Source organism: Penaeus monodon, chromosome 15 (assembly GCF_015228065.2).
Source record: "Penaeus monodon isolate SGIC_2016 chromosome 15, NSTDA_Pmon_1, whole genome shotgun sequence".
NCBI lineage: Eukaryota > Metazoa > Arthropoda > Malacostraca > Decapoda > Penaeidae > Penaeus > Penaeus monodon.
In genome coordinates this window covers 7291750-7292227 of record NC_051400.1, presented here as the reverse complement: position 1 = coordinate 7292227, position 478 = coordinate 7291750, and positions in this window count along the sequence as shown.

The following is a 478-nucleotide window of genomic DNA, read 5'->3' as shown; positions in this document are numbered from 1 at the left end:
ACTGATAAAAATAGGCCTAAATCCCCATCGTATCGACAGCCGCTAAGTTCTCAAACCTCGGCGGAACCATAACAGACCAAACCCATTGAAAAGTCGATGAATTGGTAATCAAGTACCGATTATTTTCGTTTTCGCTTCTCCCCTCCCCCCCCACCCCTTGGTGATGGTAACAGCACACCAGGAAAATAAGCATAAAAATTCTTCCTCGTCAGTAAGTATTATGCTGATTGTTTAAAGTTGACATAAGCACAAGAAGGACAGCTCTTATCACATTCCGTTATCAGCCCTGTCAGCCTTGCGAGGGATACTCGTCAGCAGTATGAGGTCGGGCGACTTTACCCCTACGGCTGAACGCGCTGACATCACGTGCGGATGTCAGGAAGGAGGAGGATATGAAGGGGGGGGGTAGCTGACATTTGTGCTTAAAGCTTAAAATGGATGATGTTTTGTTTGTGGAACTATGTGGATAGAGTCACTG